The sequence below is a fragment of the Anas acuta genome, chromosome 9, assembly GCF_963932015.1.
Source record: "Anas acuta chromosome 9, bAnaAcu1.1, whole genome shotgun sequence".
NCBI lineage: Eukaryota > Metazoa > Chordata > Aves > Anseriformes > Anatidae > Anas > Anas acuta.
This window is the reverse complement of record NC_088987.1, coordinates 5,193,987-5,204,120: the sequence shown is the minus strand read 5'-3', so window position 1 is coordinate 5,204,120 and position 10,134 is coordinate 5,193,987. Positions and strand designations below refer to the sequence as shown.

Genomic DNA, 10,134 nt, shown 5'->3' with positions numbered 1-10,134 from the left:
AATTACTGGTGCAATAGCTGATTCTTTACTAAGTTGTGTCATTTGTGTGCTGGTGTGACTAATAATGTCATCAAATTTCCTAACAGCACTAAATCAGGTCCATAACTTTCAATTTGGATAGTACAATTAACAGCAACAACAAAAACACAAAAGTTTGTTCTGGAAGCCAGACACTGGGCTGCTTTCATGGCGTGAAGATTACCTTTATACTGACACGAACCCATATCAGCACAAATGGGTGGCTTCCTAGGCTCAGCCCCAGACCCCGATCAGGGCTCATAGCCATGCAGGGCGGTGCTGTCCCTGCCTTGGCATGTCCTTACCTAGGGACATCCTGGGGTCAGCTGTGGCTGTCCTGAAGCTGTGACTTGGGCAGCAGCTCAGCCCACGTGCCCAGAGCTGTCCCAGTCTCTCCGGGCTGCTGCTGCCACACAAACCCTTGGTGGCAGCTCTGGTTTCTAAAGAAAGGGGATGTTTCAGTTAGGGATGCTTCTGGGCTCATCGTTATCATCACAGTTCTCTTCCTTCTCATTCTTTCCCTGCAGTTTTGTTCATCTCTCTCCTGAAACTCAAAATGTCTTCCTCCCAAAAACTCAAGAGCCCAGAGAAACTGCTGGCTGTGGGAAAGGAGGGCCAGAGGTCCAAGCAGTTTATTCTTGAAAAAGTAAATGTTACTGTTACTGTCTAGACTTACGTCAACCTGGTCAATCCAGATGGCTGTGGGGATTCAGATTTAAGTCCATCTTCCAAGAGTTCATCAGTGTTCTGGATTAGAAGTATAGGAATTACAGCATTAAACAGAGAGGTTGCTCCTTTCAGAGTATTTGTCAATATCAGTTAGCAAATACATTCTACATTTCATGTAGAAAATAAGTTTTTAATTTAGGTATGCTTTTTATTGCTTTACAATTCTCTCCACTTTAACTAGAAAAAAAAAGCTCCTGAGGAAATACTTAGTACCGTGCTGCTTGAGGAAAAAAATATACTACTACTACTACTACTACTAATAATAATAATAATAATAATTCAACTCGTAAAAGTGGCAAATAATGTCCAAGCACTCAGCTTTACTGCCAACATGTGCAAATAGTTAAGAACGAGATACCATCAATCAGCCTTTCTTGTCCTAAAGCCCCACTCAGCTCAGAACTGTCTTCAGGGGTTATTATTTCCAGTTATTTAGGGTTTGTAAGTGTGATGCTCCCACTGATGCTATACCCCAGATGAGGAGGGCAGGGTAGGTGAGTGCTGTTTTTCAAACAGCTCGGTGTGTACAGAGCCCTCTAAGCAAGCCTGGTTTCCAAGAACAGCATTTGAAGCTTTGGTGTCCCCTCTTTGGTTTATCACCCCGAATTGCACACTGCGTTCAGTTCTTTGCAGTCGTCCTTACAAACACTTCCTCCACGTCTACCAGCTTGCAAACACTGCGGTGGCTTCTGTAAACCACAACCAAGTGCTGTACACTTCTGTCAGTATTTCTTTTGTACCACCAGGCTCTTGCTTTAGCGGTATCTGCAGTTTGTTTGGCAGTTCTGTGGCACACGTTGCCCTGAAGCCTCATTCTTATTCCAAAGCAGCACTCAGAGGAGCTTTCCACCCAGCAGGCAGAGGTTCAGGTCCAAGCTCTCCACCTCTCTTTTGTGAAAAAGGAGCTGCTTTGACTCTGACAGAATATTTTCTTCTCCCTTAAGCCATCAGGGCTTGGTTGTGCCTGGTTCTGTGGGAGGTCAGTGTGCTCTCCTCGAGCAGACTTTGTACCCCCAGAGGAGCCCCACAGCTGGCTTCCCTTTGGCTGCAGAATCCCAACCGACCACCCCTTTTCTGTTCACATTGAGGCAGAAAATTTCTTCCTTGGTGTCCTGATGCTCCTCAGCACATTCAGGTTTTCCCACTGCTGTGTGCCGTTTTCCAGGCTCTGCTAGCAGAGCTGCCTGTACAAATGTCTCTCTTCATTTCAACCTATTTTCCCTGGCACCAGAGCAGCAGAAGCCTCCCCAGGCCTCTGGCTTTGCTGGCATGGCTCGCCAGGAAGGCTGCGAATTCATCTTTGCTGGGAACTACAGCTCCCAGAAGACATCTCATCCTCCCCAGACCAGGAAACGAGGCCTGCTGGCCCCGCCACATCTTTCGAAAGGCTTCCTCCTTGCTAGACAGCAGTGAGTGACAGAAGGGAAGAGGCCTTGTGGCGTTGTGTGGGCCTGCACGCTGCTCCTCCTCCTCTTCGGCCTTCAGACACTCAGACACCGCAGCGCGTGGTGTGACCCCAGTTCCTCAGGAACTGTCCTGGGCAGGATTTTAGGAGGAAGGACGTAACTTCAGGGCTCTAAGCAGTCTCCTTGCAGTTCCACGTGATGTGACTCAGCACCGCACTCCGTCCCTTAACAAGGCTGTGCTGCTAATTAAAAGCAGCCCTTCTCCCGCCTCCCGCTGTGAGCGCCGCCTCACGGATAGCGGCACCGCCCCGAACAAACTCATTTGCGTGTTTGCCGCGATCTCCTGAAGTCATCTCTGGTACTGAAATCAGAAGTCAAGGCTGTGCCTTTCACAATTATCTTTGTAAAACCCTGTTTCCAAAGCGCTGATCACTCAGGGCTGCTGCTGAAGTCAGGAGGAGCCTCCTGAAAGTCGGCTACCAGAGTATGTTGTCTGTGAGCTGAAAGGTCCCGGTCTGGCATCTGCAGAGCAGAGAGCTCAGGACTGGTTTCCAGCAAATCAAAGGAATTGGGTAACGAGCAGTGTTGTCTCCCCAGTGGGGATTTTGGTTCCAAAAGTGAAAAATCCGTCTGGCATTTCAAGCATACGGCACTTTTCCCTGTCTGAGGCCAGTCAAAACAAGGCAGCCGGGGCTTAAGCTGTTAGTGACGGAACAGCTTACCGAATGAGCACTGACCTTCACCTGAGCACTCGCTCCGGTACAAGGACTAACGTGAACGCGGCAAACCGGAGCCTGCTGCGATGTTCTGATGTGCTCTGGCTCTGCTGGGCATCCCTTGCACCTCTCCCAGGAGCCTCAGCCTCCGAGGCCGCTGCTGGTGGAGCTGCAGGAGGACGGGGCTCTGCGGGTCCGCGGCAGAAACCCACCCTGAGCCACCACGGCCTGACAAAAGGCACTGTCAGGAGCTGGAGGGTGGAAAGGAAAAGCGATTCAGAATGAAGAAGAGAAAGCTTTTCAAGAACTTCACATCAACCACTTCTGAAGAGCTTGTAAGAAATACCCCTGCTTGCCAAGAGCGTATCTGTGAAAGGTACCAGCACCTCCTCCGCTTGTGATATTTCTTTGTCTCTCACAGGAGGAAAATAATGAAGCACAATTACTGTAGAAAGCAATCAGATAATGCTTGTTTCTAATTGCCGCTGGCAGGGAAGCCTCATTGTGTTTGAATTTTAGCGAAGCAAATGTTAGGTGGTGAGGTTGCCCCTAACACCACACAAACCTTCCGTACCTCTTCCCTGAAAAGCTGCAATTTCAGCGAACGTCACGTGCAATGCTGAGCGCGTACATGAAATAATTAGCCAGCAGGCTGTACCTAGCTGTGCCCTTCCACTTCCTCTCCTCAGCTCGTTCTTCGAAAGCCTCCTGGGACTGCACGGTCACGGCTTGCCTGGCACCAGGCAGGCACCAGAAGCAGCAGGAAAAAAAATAAATAAAATTGAAGTGACCCCGTCAGAATGTTTTTAGCAAATTTGAAACAGGAGAGTGGTTTCATACCGGATGGGCTGTTTTGAGCCAGAGCAAGCAATAGGGCTCTCTGCAGCAGCATTGTACATTTTGTTTTCACCGCTTTGCGATAACGTGCCCTCTATCTACTTTTAGCACATGAAAAAAATGAACTTGTTATCCAGAGGGAGGGGAAAAAAAAAAAAAAAAAAAAAAAAAAAGGAAGGCTATGAGCTGCTTGCATTTTGGTGTTTCGGTGCAGTGTCGAAGTGACGCCGGCAGCAGGAAGCAGCGCTGCGAGCCGCAGTGGCGGCGGGCGATGCCGCGTGGCTGGGCGGTGTATCTCGCCTCGCCGCCCGCCTTCACCCACTGCCCGCCGGCAGCTCCAGCAGCGGCCACATCCACTGCTTGTGTCCTGCCCCTGAGCACGGCGTATGGTGGCCTTGCTGCTGCTCGGGAGCCAGGTGAGTGCTGGCTGGCATGGGGCCGGCAGGGTGGGCATGAGGTTTTGTTCAGGGAAGAGGCCCCGTGCTGTCAGGAGGTTGGGCGAGGCGGCACCGCATGGGTTTGGGATGGGCAGGTTGCTCGCAGCCGCCCTCAGCTCTAAAGTCAACAGCAGCCTCACCCAACTGCCTGTCTGAGTCCTGCACCGAGCCTGGCAGTGCTTGGCTATCGGGAGAACCTAAGGATTTGGGAACAAGTGTCTTCTGAAGCAGCTTTTTGGTCTACGTTGATGCGAAGTAGAAGTAAGTGCTGGTCCTTTGCATAAGGATCTGCCTGGGGAGACACCAATACGGATGGCAAGACTCAAAGCAAGTACCAGCCCTTCTTATACGAGCTCCCAAACGTTCGGTGTGCTCAGCTGGAAGTCACAGCCTCCATGTCAGGAGCTGCCTCCGACCAAACACCGCGCTCACGTTGTTCATCAGCCCGTGCTGTGTGCTCACTGCTGAGGAACCCGCTCTGCTTCACCTTTGTGCTCCTGCAGGAAGGGTGGCAGAGGGTAAACCAGGGAAATTTGGCAGTCCGCATCTGCTTTCATTTAAAGATTTAATGACTGACGCCTTTAAGGCTGTATGCATCTGATTGCTCTGTTAGTGTTCTTTATATATATATATATATATGTATGTATGTTTGTTTCATAGTTTTCAAAAATCTATAGTGGGACACTGATTGCCAGCTGAAAGAGTGCAAAAATCTGGTGAAGTGCAAAAATTTTGAACGTTTTTCCTTTAACATTTCACGCATTATAACAGGACCTGATGAATTAGCTAGGTAAATGGGCGTTGCTTTACACTTAGGCAAATACCAGGCAATTCAGCACATTGATCCCAACGCTCAGGTAAACACCTGTGTCCATTAGTTCCGTGAAACAGACAGCAGCTCGCTGAAGACAGGTCGCTCTGTGCTGTAGTATCTTGTTGTTGGCATCTGTGCCAAGCACGCTCTGATTTCCAGTGCTCTGGTTTTCCCAGAGGTACGGGCAGAACTGAAGGGAGGTGAGCACACAACCCTCGGAGTGCCCTGCTGGGTGAGTACAAACAGCAGTGCCTGCATGCACTCTGCTGGGGGTTTGCAGGCAGGCTTTGGTTTTTCCTTTCATTGCTTTTTGCACTTGTTCTTCCTTTTTCAGTTTTCATCCTGTGACAAAGCCTGTGTTTAGATCTCTTTTAGTTGGGCTGTACAAAACGACTGGGACTTTCTGTCTCTCAAAAAGAAAAGAGGAATAGAGAGTCGTGTTACTGTTTTTACTGGAGTGCTTGAGCAAACGGATTGCTTGAGCAAACTCGATTCTGTGGGTCTGAAACTGGAAGCAGGGCACTGGCGAGCTGGGGCTGCTGTGTGCTTTATCTTGTATTGAACTCCGGAATGGCAGCGCATTGCATTGAGCCTCTTTGCGTGTGTGCTTGCCAAAGAGTAAAATAACTTCTTTGTGACCAGCTTTATGCTTCCTGATAGATACTGAGTATAACTGAGAGAAAATAACGTGTGTTTACAGTGTGCCATATGTTGGGGTGGCATCTGCCCCAGCCTGGGTGTTGCTCCCTGGGGTTTCGGAGCAGTGGGTGCTTTGCAGCATGGGAGCCAGGACGTGCCTGCTCCTGTCCTGCTCTCAGAGGTTTTCTGGTCAGCCTGGAGCCACTGCATTTGCCTGTGCTGGCTGTGCTGCTTGGCCTGCTGTGATGCTGCCCTTGGCTTGCTGCTGCACTGGGGCCACGCTTAGGGTCACCCTCATGGCCCCCATCCAGCTCCGAATTCTTGATGCAGCCAGGCTTGGGGCTCGTGTATGGGTTGCATTGCGCTGTGGCCAAGAGAGCTCCGGCCTTGCTGCTAAGCTGCCTGGCCCCAGCGTGGCTTTCAGGAGGTGCTCGCTAAATGTGTGTGCTCAGGAGCAAGGTCTGTGAGCTGCCTCCAGCTCAGCAGCTCTTCCCCTCTCCCATTGCAGCGCACCCTGCACTGAGTCACCCCACGATTGGGGTGAGTCAGCCCCGGGGCTGCTGGGGACACCCCATACAATAGCCCTGGCCGTGGGTCTCCATCCCCAGGAAGGTGGAGGTGAGGTGATTCACTGCGTTAGGGCAGCTTTCCAACAAGAAAATGTTGAACGGGAAAGTTTTAGAACAGGGCTGGGTTAGGAAGGGAAGCAAAGGGAAAGGGAAAAGCACCTTGCGAGGTGCTGCGGGAGAAGTGAGCGGCGGGGCAGCCCCGAGCATGGGTTCCGAGCGCTGGAGATGGGAAGCGAAATCTGCCTCGTCTGTCTGGCCTCGCCACCACATCTGGCTGCAGTTTGCCCAGATATTTCCGAGCACACATGCTGGAATACGCCGTCCTGGTCGTCTGCTCTGACCTGCTGTGAAAGGCAAGCCACGGGATTTGGAGTCTCCTTGAGCCTTCGGGAGGAAAAACTCCAGCCTTTACTAGAGGTGTTTTCAGCGATGGTGATTCTCCTTAAGCTGCTGACGAACGGCTCCACTGGCTGGATTCAATTTTTGGCCTCTGACATTCGTGTCCTGTCCTAACAACATCCCGAGAGGGCTCATCTGACGTCCAGGGCCAGGTTTTCACTTCACAAGAATTACTCCAGTAGCATAAGCAAAGCTCTGAGGATGCAGCAAAGCAGCAGATTGCAAAAGGATGCAAAAAGCCTGATCCGTGTGATAATCAAAAATTCAAGTGAGGAGCTAATTTGGAGCATCTTAATATTGGGAGTGAATGAAGCCAGAGTTTAAATAAAAATATTCCAGACACTAAACTAATGCTGCAAGGAGCTACAGGCATATGGTAATCCCGACAAAGGATTTCTAAATGTAGAGCATAACTGGGAGGCACAAAGCGAGCACCAAGCAAAAGGAGAAACATTTTTTCTCCATATTAAAACAGGCATCTAAGGAAGATAAATACGCTACAGGGATTTTTGGAGTACCTTGTCTGTGTAGGACCATACGCAGGCAGGACAGCAATACAGAGAAGATGGCCTTTACCAAAGGTAACAAGGAAAAGAAATTCATTAGGAACAGTGTGCAAGCTAGGGAAAGAAGCAAATGATGGCTCAGAAGATGAGAATTTTGCATGTAATTAATTAAAGCAGAGGAAAAAAGAAAATAACTTGGGAAATTTGGAGCAGTGCTGGGAGCAGAGCAGGAGAGCAGCGCGGGGTGTGCACGCTGGGTCACGGAGGCTTTCTCGTGGCTATGCAAGAAAAGAGATTTTAACGCGATAAAACTGACTTACGTTATGCAATGACCAGCACACTTCCTACCCCGCTTTGAAACCTACTTTACAAATAAAACATTGGTGGGAAAGGAAAGAAAAAGAAAGAAAGAGACTAGCAGGAAAGGAAAAGAAACAAGCAGGAACTTCAACCGGACACGTGTTGGTTTTAACAAAGCAGGGAAAAACGACCCGCGGAGCTGGCACATAATGACACCAGGTGCGGAACAGACCAAGAACTGGGACTAAAACTGGACAAAATGCTTGCAGCAATTCCCATTACAGCACACCCGGCTGGCCCCGAGCTGAGCATAGCGCTGGGTGCAGCGCAGCTGCCCTGTGCAGAGGCTGCAGAGGAAGGAAGTTTGAGGACGAGAGCCAGGGCACGGGTGGAAAAGGGAGAAGGTGCAGGAAGGAAGGGCTGGCTGCGAGGTGGGAGCTCCTGCTGGTGAGAAAAGAGGCTGGCAAGAAGTGAAAGGGGAAGGAGGAGCCCTTTGGGGTGGGCGAGTGGTGCTGTGCCCTACACAGAGCTTGGGGCTAAGGGCAGCCCAGCAGGGACTTGAGGTGTTTCTTCTGCTCAGAGATGGGCTTAAACCAGCCCCAGGGCTCAGTGCTGAGGGTGCAAAGAGGTAAGAGCTCTGGGGACACCCCGGTGCTGTGAGCGGGGCACTTGCGGTGCCGGCTGAGTCACAGGAACGGGGTTCTGACGTTGCAAGAAGAAGCCCACAAAAGTGCATACCGCTGCCTGTCACGGGGCAGCCTCGCTCCTGTCGTGGCTTGGTGCTGCAGATCCACTTTCCACGAGACAAAGGTCTCTTCTCGGGGGGTTGAATGGCCGCTCTGAGCCACTGGCGAGCTCGGGGCCAGCAGAACAGGCTCGCCTTTCTTCCCAGCAAGTACAGCGAGTGTAAGTGTGCTGCGACAGAGAGCCGAGGGAATCCCAGCTGGTGGGACACTGCTCGGTCTGTCCAGTGCTGCTCCCAGACAGCAGCAGCAAAAGGGATGCTGCAGTGAGTGCCTTGCAGGGAGAGAGTGCGTACAGGGGGAGGAAACTGGATCCTGCTGCTGAAAAAAGGAGAGAGAGTGAGGCTCTGTGGGTGAAGAACGAGGCGGAGAGGTGCTGTTCCTTGACTAGCTTGGCTATCAGTACCGGGGGTAACATGGGGATGCCAGGGGAAGCTGCAGCTGGAGAGGGCACTAGGGGTCACCCCTCTCTTATCTCTGTCATCTGCGTTTACTTGTGAAGGAAGATAACGAATGTGATAGAAACCAAAGCCTTTTTCTTTCTTTTTTTCTTTTGTGGCTAGACAGCTTGCATCTCATTTCATCCTTTTCTGCTCCAGCCCGCCTGCCTTCTGCCTGTCTGTGCCTTAAAACAAGCCGCCCTGCAGAGTCTGGAGGCTGCAGCCATGGGGGAGGCTCTGGAAGCCGGGGAGCTGCAGCAAAATCTCAAAATCCCCCCTGCGCTGCTCCCGCTGCCGGGTCGGGCAGAGCCACACCACGGCCCTGGTGTGTCCCTGCGAGCATGGCCAGGCCGGCTGCTGGGCTGAAAGGCAGCCTTGTAGTCAGCACAGTAACTCCTGACACGTTTCGCTCTGCCTGGCCAACAACCCGGCCGTCTCTCCCTCCTTCTTTCCCCCCCCCCCCAGATAAGGATCCCCGGCTTCTCACAAAGCTGCCTCTGTGTCTGCGGCAGGAGGAGGATCGGGTGCTGGGTTGTGAAGGGAAATGCAAATCCTCTTCTCAGAGTCTTTTTTTTTATTTTTTTTTTTGCTTTCGTGTCTGGAAGTAACCATTGGTGTGGGCTGGGTGTATTGTCTGCGGCTGGGAACGGGGCTGTGTGAGGTGGGATATGCGGTGCCTGGGGAGAACGAGGAATTTTTACATTTGGAGATGATTTGTGTAGGGACAGCCAGGCACAGGTTGCACCCCAACAACCTGCCCTTTACCTACGGCTATATTTTGTAGTTGATTTTGCAAAACACGGCCCGCTTTGTCCGCGGAGAATTACGGTGTGATAGATGGTGGCATTTCTTGGTGCTCAGTATCACAGAAGTCGGAAATCCGTGTGAACTCAGAGCCTGAACGGGCAAATGACCGAAGGAAAAAGCTGCTGGGGGCTGTGGAAGTGCCACGATAGCAGCTTCGGGCTCGGAAAGCCCCTTGCATGCAAATCCCTGGGGACAGGGAGAGCACTGGAGATGCTTCCCCATAATTGTGCCGTGTTTGCACACTCACTAAGTGTGCCAACTCTCTCCTACCCATCAGCAACAATCCCCTTGGGTAGGCTCACCCGGCTGAACGTGGCCCCAGGGACACGCTCTCCTCCGAAGGTGGGGGAGTTCTCCCTATTTTAGGGCTTTACGTAACGCCCGGCTTATATAAGCCTTTGTCTGGAAGCTAAATGGGTGGAGCGTGCCCCGCTTGGATTTGTCGCTAAAGAAACACTCGTTACTTAACTCTTACCCAAGTGCTCATTACACACTTTAAGAATAGTCGGGGCTGGTTCCCTTCTCGTTGCCAGTAACACTGCAGCTCCTTGACAACCCGCGGTGGGTGAATGATAACGCGGGGAATTCACCCCTGTAACCAGCCGCAGCTCAGGACCCACGAGGAACCAGGCCACGGCTGCAGGCAGGGGCAAACCTGCATCCCCCAAGCCCTGGCCACGGGCTGCATCTTGCTTTTTCTCGCTGCCTCCTGCCAGCACGGTTCGTGGTGTGTGTAGGGCAGGAAGGTGGGTCCCGTGGTGCTGCGTGGGAGCA

The 10,134-nt window shown here is 51.7% G+C and overlaps 1 protein-coding gene across 1 annotated transcript in view; it reads left to right on the top strand.

Annotated features, from left to right (window-relative positions):
• The first annotated feature begins 3,948 nt into the window (after positions 1–3,948).
• Positions 3,949–10,134, top strand: part of PLD1 (phospholipase D1) — a 58,675-nt gene continuing 52,489 nt past the window's right edge. Inside the window, exon 1 of the mRNA XM_068692977.1 lies at positions 3,949–4,122. The gene's annotated coding sequence lies outside the window, so the exon portion shown is untranslated. The remainder of the gene's footprint in view (positions 4,123–10,134) is intronic.